This window comes from Sciurus carolinensis, chromosome 12, assembly GCF_902686445.1.
Source record: "Sciurus carolinensis chromosome 12, mSciCar1.2, whole genome shotgun sequence".
NCBI classification, from domain to species: Eukaryota; Metazoa; Chordata; class Mammalia; order Rodentia; family Sciuridae; genus Sciurus; species Sciurus carolinensis.
The window spans coordinates 36402118-36408999 of NC_062224.1; the positions used below are offsets into that span (position 1 = coordinate 36402118).

The following is a 6882-nucleotide window of genomic DNA, read 5'->3' on the forward strand; positions in this document are numbered from 1 at the left end:
ATGGTCCCAGGAAAGGGGTATAAATAATCCCAGAGCAAAGCTAACCTGTTTGGGAATCACCCAAATACTCTTAGGCAGAGTATGTGGCAATCTTGCTGGTGGAATCAGTGTGGATGGTGAAAGTACATGACAATTGTTGCTCCCTGACGGGCAACAAGGTCCGATGTACCTCCTCAGGTCCCGCCTGAGGAGAATACTGGGCGGAGCTGGATGATGAGTGTCCAAGGCAAAGGAAACACATCAGAGCAGGGAGGTCTGTCAGCGCAGGAGGCACAGCAGGAATCTCAACTTTATTGTATGGGTCAGGCTTATATAAGGCCTTAGGGGGTGGAGATAAGCAGGCCAATCAGGGAGTTACACATAACTGGTTGCTGGGTAAGAACACATTTTTCAGTTTCCAGGGGAGAGCGGCAGTACAAGGAAGTCCAGGTAAACTGTTGGCGGGTCAGGCAGTGCCACATATGAGGAAGAGGTTGCCATGAGGGTGCAGCCGCCATTATAGGGTGCGTCCCTATAGACAATCTCAGGAGAAGGTGAAGTCTGATATCTTTCATCAGAGACAGGCCAGGTACAGCAGTTAAGACAGCTGGCGAGTGGAGAGAGTTCATCTTTTGTGGCTATTGCAAGAACATTTGGCTTGTCTTGATAATTTTCCTGACAGGTTTGCAAACCAACCACTATTTCCCCTCTTACTGCAATTGTGACTAGTCCTTCTTAATTGACCTCTTATGATTCAAAACAGCCTGGGGATTTCTAGTCCAGGCAATGGTTGCAAAAGCACAAAACAGAAGTCAAATCAACTCATATAACAGAGAAAGCCTGGGTTGTGCTTGAATGAAGTGCTTCACAATTTAAAATAAACCAACATGAAAAGGAAATCATCACTTTTTCAGAGACTATAAATAATGCAGCAATCTTCCAGAAAAAAGCCAGTTTTTCATTTAAGATCATGTTTGCACTCTCCGGGCAGCCCGAATCTCTGCGGTTCCGGTCCCCGTTGAGTTCAAAAGGATCCACGGAGTGGCGACGGGCCCTGACCCGCAGCCAGTCCGAGTAGTAAGATCTGCCGATCCTGCAAGGTATTCAACCCTTGGCAGCAATGACTGACCTCCGGACCACACCTTCTCCTGGAGAACTGACCACCCCACTTCTGCAGGCCACTGAGGCCTTGTCCCCAGAAGCTGAAGAAGCCAGCACAGCACTTATTGCAGTTGTTATCACCGTGGTCTTCCTCACCCTGCTCTCGGTCGTGATCTTGATCTTCCTTTACCTGTACAAGAACAAAGGCAGGTACGTCACCTACAAACCTGCAGAAGGTGAGCCCAGCACCATCCTCCAGATGGAGAGTGACTCAGCCAAGGGCAGAGAAGGAGGAATATTTCATCTAATGATTCTCAGGCCCCAAGGAGTTAATTCCTGGCTCCAGTGCTAACACATCAACTGTTTATTAGAGGAAAGTTTTATCTGAAGCCAGTGAGTGACATTGATGTGGGCAATTCCAAGTTTCTTCCAGGGTACAGGCCCAAATGCCAACAGGACTAAACTCCCAGTTCATGACCAGGGACATGAAAAAAGCTGCTTATGTCTTTGACCAGACCATGTAATAGAGTTGGTGTTTGTGACTCGCCAAGGTGGGGCTATGCTAGGGAACATTTGAGTATGTGCCTCAACACATTGATGGAAGGAAAAGAATGTCTCTGGTTATACTCTCTTCCCTCACTTGGTCACCTAGTTATAGCCCTAGTGGAAATATCCATAGAATTTCTTCCCAGTGGTTAGATTCTATAGGAAAAGGCCAGGTTAGGAGGGATAGGAGACTCAGGGGCTCTTACCTCCTAATGAATGTGCTGCATCCCTTAGTTTCAGCCCCCCTTTCCATGTTCCCCAATAACCTTACATGTATGCTATTTTTAGCCAAATTAAACTTTTTGATATAGAAATCAGGTTTTCATGTGAAAGAAGTTAGCTACATTTTGACTTAATCTTTGCTTAAACTTTTTTGACATCATTTTCTTTTGCTATTTAATCCCTTTGCATATGTCCTATTCTAAGCAGTAAGGAACCTAGGAAAGTTCCAGAAATTCCCAGAACTTATCGGCAGTTTGATACAGAGATGGTCCAGGAAGCTTGACCCAGAGGAGCATCATCAGAAACATACCCTGGGAGAGGAGTTGGTTTAGTCTCCAGTGTGTCCCAGATCCCATACAGAGGAAACCAGGAAAAACTTACCTACCTCCTTTCCCACCAGCTTCTTCACAATCCATCCAAGAAGTTTCTTGAATTTAATTTAGTTTCAAAGTGATGTGTGTTTAAAAGGTACAATGTTTTGGTATAAATTATTAGCTCCTCAGATAATGTTTACTTTGGAATTAAGCTAGCCCTCTTTTAAGGTCTTTATGTATTGACTTCATTATCCAAGCTTAAGTGACCCAAGGTAAGATCCAAAGGCTGAGCAATCAATCTCGGCAGCCTAGATTCCAGTTTTCAGTATTTCACCATGCAGAGTTTTGGGAAAACTAACTGAAGGGTACCTGGAATGTATAGGGAGATTGCAATACTAAGACATTTTCCTCAATTTGAACTGTAGAGCAAGTAAGGAGAAACCAATTTTGTTCCCTGAGTAAGTTAAGGTTCAGAATCCCAGGATATGGAAATTGTTTAGGTAGTGAAGAGAAAATAAATGTAGACTCTAAAGTGAAATTCATGAAAATAGTCAAAAATCTTGGCCTTGTACTCCTGCATTTATTTCAAAGAAAACAGAATAGTACCAGCACCTAGCTGAGTTCTAGGTGGGAAATAAAAGAAGTTATATTCAGAAAAAAACAAACAAACAAACAAAAAACATGTTTGCTATTGAGCTATAGAAAACAACATCAAGCCCCCAAAGCTGGTAATCTTGTTTTTAAATTGTCCCTGAAATTCATGTCATTGCATCCCCTGAGACAGGAGCAGTTGGTTTTAGTCTGAATCATGGTACTTCCTAGTTTTATTTATTTATTTTTTTACCTATTTGATGTAGAAATGTCCTCTTTTATTTATATGACTGGGACACATATAAATGTCCCATTTAGTTATTTGGATTAGTTTTAGTCTTGCATCTCACAAATTGTTCCTTGTTACATTTGACTGGTAAAGCTTTCAGCAGGTGAGTTCTCCAATATTGAAAATTCACCCCAGCTCGATTCAGATATTTTAAGATTATGAGTGATGGAAGAATAAAGTACACTGAAAAGTAGCTTAGATTAAGCAACAGGGCATTGGTTGAACATGAGTGCCCAAGGATGTATTTGCTGAATTGTAGCCTCAAGCAATGTAACATCAAAGCAGAGAGCTGAGGAACAACTGTAGCCAAGAAAATGTGCTAGCGTGTGGCAGTCAAGGACAGGGTGACTTAGTTTGAGCAAAATTGCTGTCTACAGAACAAGAACACCATTCCTCAAATAGCAACAAGGCCCCTAGCCTAGTCATAAGCAAGAGATGCTAGGAAAATGCCATATATCTTATCAATGTGACAGCGCTTTGAAATCAGACATTATATATTTACCTATTTCTATATGCAGGTCAAAAAATCATTAGTGCATTGGTTTTGTTTTCAAGAAAAATGACTTGTAGGTATATAGAAGGACATATACAAATATTACAACCTCAGGATAACATTATGGAAAACAGAACTAGAATTGAGAATGAGGCATATCCATATCCAACAAAATGGAATAAATAGACCATGCATTAAATGATGAGGAAGACTTACAAATTGGTTTTGTGCCTTGAGTTCCAAGGTAAGTTGATAATTATGAATTCTAATAGATTGTAAAAATATCTACCTGTGGGAAGCCATCCATGTTTAGCAGAATCAGGCTTGGCTGAGCCATGGGATACAGAGGTCTGACTCCCAGGAACTGGCAGCCATGAGAGACTGTTTCAGATAGCCTGGGGTAGGTGACCCTGTACAGAGGTGGCTCACCATCCGAAGATATGCTAATTCTCTAAGCAAATGGCTTCCCTAACTCCACCCCATCCTGTTCCTCACAGAAGAACCTCCCCCCACATCCCCCTTTACCTGTGAGTATAAATAAAGGGAGGTAGGGCTCCACTTGTATTGAGGCCAGATCTTGGCATGACCCAATCTGTTATACCGACTCCCATTTGAAAAGATTATTGGCTCCTGTGTTTATTTGATTAGATAAATTTCTTAGTGATTAATCAATAGCTGGCACTGTCCTCCAACAGAAATTCTTTTCTTCATCCATGCTGGACATTGCAGAACCCCCCCACATCTAACAGTACTTTCAGACCCTCTACCCAAGTCCTTGGTATTGCCTTCTGACAAGACTCAAGGTCCTGGTGATCTGCCTAGTGATCTTCTCCTGTCAATGAGATTCTAGTAGAGATGAGGTGAAGGGAGGCTCAGAGAATGTTTATGTATCAGGACTTTCTCTTTTTGAGGTTGTAATATTTGTGTATTTCCTTCTATATACCTACAAGTCATTTTTCTTGAAAATAAAACCAATGCACTAATAATTTTTCAACCTGCATATAGAAATAGGTGACTATTAATGTCTCACTTTAAAGCTCTGTCACATTGATAAGATGTACAGTATTTTCCTACCAACTGTCACTTGTGACTAGGCTAGGGGCCTTATTGCTATTTGAAGAATGGTACTCTAGACAGTAATTATTATTATTTTATATATAATAAAATATATATTATATAATTTCTAATGCTTCCATAAGGTTGATGCGCATAACATTCTTTTACAGATGATATAATTGATGTTGTGAAGAATGAATCTAGGCATATGAATAGTAAATAATGCCAAGGTTCATCAGTTCTGCCAGTCAGTGAGTTCCATGCCCTTTTCATTGAGCCAGGATGTTGATGGGAATAAAGCACAGACTTAGATGAGCTGGTTGGTTTTCTCAAAGTGGCATAATATTTCATACTGTAATCTACTATCTTTATTTTCCTAATGCCTATCTAAGCAAGATATTTTCAAAAAATATTCTTGAACTGATGTGTGAAGACAAAAATGGATTTTAGAACAGACTGGTCTGCTTAAATCACCTATAAATAAGATAGAACAGTGGCAATGGAACAGGCTTTCATGTGAGAAAATATGAATTTAAATCCTAATTTGAGCTACTCATTAGACTATGTGACCTTGTATGAGTTTCTTGTAATCTCAATGATCTCAGTGGAAAATGGAGTTGATAATACTTTTCTTAAACATTTTAATATGTTAATTGAGTAATAGTTTATAAAATAATTACTCATCTGGTCCACAAAAATACTCTATACATAGTAGATACTATTAACCTGTTGACTAAAAAATGAAAAGCTTTTTGAAAATTTAAAATAGGTAATTCACTAGTAAATACATTAGCACATTTCATAGTGTATAGACTTCTTTTTGCAATAAGGACACAATTATAACAGAAAATATTCTAATTGTATCATTGTTATTTAATTATTGATAATAACAAATATTAAAATTATATATAAAGTTTTTATGAATTCATTTTGAAAATTTATTGTCATTAAAGGTAAGATTTTAAAAAAATTTGCATTTTCTAATTTGGTACTTTGAAATAAACAAAACTAAAATATAGTTTAAGGAATTGAAATATCAAATTATTGCAAATTTGGAATTTTTAGCTCAAATAGAAATTTTGTTTCAGCAGTGACTGGACTTACTAGGAAAAATTTGTATTTGCTGAATTTACTTCTGGTTTGTTCAGGACCAGGGATTTCCCTTAGACCTCCACTCCCCTTAGATCCTGTCTTGCTCCTCTGCCTTCTATTCAAGGGTGTTTCCTGGGTCTAGGACTGTGAGGCAGCTTGTTATCCCAAAGAGAAAAGTAGAGGGCTCCATGGTATAGTCACATCTCCTGTGCTGGGGAACCCACAAGGCTTTTATGAAAGATCTGAGAACATCATGGTATCTGCCACAGGCTGTAAACAGAGATTTGATGCAATCCAGAGAAATGATAGCAACCAAACAGATTGCCTTACTCTTAAAGGAAAAAGACTTTTTCCCATAATTTTCCTCACCACCAACATTGAGGAGGTAGGACAATAAAAGAAGTCAGTAATCTTATCCCCAAGGAGGGCTTCCTCAAAGCATGTGCTTGGATGAGATTGGGTTTTGCACTAGATTAATTCTTAATACTAGACCTGATTGGAAAGTTGTTATACACAGGTTGAGGGAGAGGGTTTGGTCATGGCAAAAAACAAAACAACAACAAAAGCCTACTCTGTCTACCATTCAGACCTTTCACTCAACTGATAATATCTGAGTAGGTAGAAATTAGTCTTAATGTGTGATAAGATCATATAACTTTCCTTTTATAAAATGGGTTAGCAAAATTTTCTAGCATATGTGCTTCACAAAATAGAAATAACTAAGCCTTCATTTGGAGAAAGTTCTTTATTGATTCTAAAATAACCAATTTTTTTTCAAGTAAAAGTTTCGAGTTTGAATTATTTAGCAGAGGAGATGATGAGAATAAAGTTGATTATTCAGTGTACTAGAAAAATAAATAATTTTGTGGAACTTTGAAGAAGAAATTGCTGCTTCAACAAATCAGTCCATTTCTCCACTTTCAACATAGCTCCTTATGACTGTTTTAAAGAGCTGAACCTCCATTTCTAATCCAAGTTTTTTCAGGCAAGTATGTAAGAAAACTAGCATTTTGGTAATGATAAACTAAAAAGCTCATTTCAAGATGACTGCTTTTATTTAAGGTATGACATTTCCTTTTTCCTTTATTATATTATATCAACAACATATTTTTAACTGCAACTTTCTATATACAGTAGTGATTTGAAAGATAAATGTGAAAGGAAAATTATTAAAATGTTGTCCCGATCCTCAAAAGCAC

General features: G+C 38.4%; 1 pseudogene; it reads left to right on the forward strand.

The window, feature by feature from the left end:
- The first annotated feature begins 1062 nt into the window (after positions 1-1062).
- LOC124961035 (small cell adhesion glycoprotein-like) lies at positions 1063-1388 on the forward strand (annotated as a pseudogene).
- Positions 1389-6882: the final 5494 nt, after the last annotated feature.